Here is a 799-nt window from a genome sequence, read left to right as displayed (position 1 = left end):
ACGTGCCTCGAACAAATCATTCGATTTTTTCAGGAAATTCATACAATAAATGCCGTTTTGGCGCTCTTTGATGAGGCGTGACAGCTCGCTGTGTAAACTCTTCAGTTCAGCGCGGAGGGCGAGTGAGCACGATCATCCCTTCCTTTTTTACTTCTAGTTTTAACGCGAAACAAACAATTAACATCTCATGCCTCATGTAATCGCACAATCAGTGTTTCACTCGCAGAAAGATTCGATTAAAAGGGCTTGTAAACAAAATGTCACCTAGCATTTTATTTACCTCTGGCAAGTCATCAGTGTCCACAGCTCGTCAGTTCACCAGAGAAATGAGGTCTAGTGAAGAGCATTTCGTGAAATATTAGACTAGGCTATATAATCATTATATTTTGCTTTACCTGTTAGTGATGTCTTAATCTTGTAATGTAGGCCTATATTTAAATAAATCTTTTATGAAGCAAGTTATGATAGCTACTGTGTAAATGATTATATTTCAACAACAAATAGAAATTGTAGCTGTGCTAGGATACAGCCTTATCTCATGAATTAATCTGCACTGTTTATGTCTGCACATTATTTCTCCCATTTTCACTTCCACACTGAAAATCTGTGGATATGTGGACAGACTCCAGCTGAAACACTGAAAACTCAACATTTTGTTCGACACACATTTTTGAATCTGCATTCTGTGCAATAACAACATCAAAAGTGAAGCCTAGTGGGAACAATGGGAAACACTTTAGGGCTGTACAATACATTGGTACCATAGGTTACTGGCTGATATATATATATATATATATAT

At 37.0% G+C, this 799-nt stretch overlaps 1 protein-coding gene across 2 annotated transcripts in view; it reads right to left on the bottom strand.

Moving 5' to 3' along the window:
* LOC107730213 (ribosomal protein S6 kinase alpha-5-like) overlaps positions 1–799 on the bottom strand; it is a 38,775-nt gene that overhangs the window by 30,582 nt on the left and 7,394 nt on the right. The window lies entirely within an intron of this gene.

Source organism: Sinocyclocheilus rhinocerous, unplaced genomic scaffold, assembly GCF_001515625.1.
Source record: "Sinocyclocheilus rhinocerous isolate Xijiao unplaced genomic scaffold, SAMN03320098_v1.1 scaffold1419, whole genome shotgun sequence".
Lineage (NCBI taxonomy): Eukaryota > Metazoa > Chordata > Actinopteri > Cypriniformes > Cyprinidae > Sinocyclocheilus > Sinocyclocheilus rhinocerous.
This window is presented reverse-complemented; position numbering and strand designations above follow the sequence as displayed.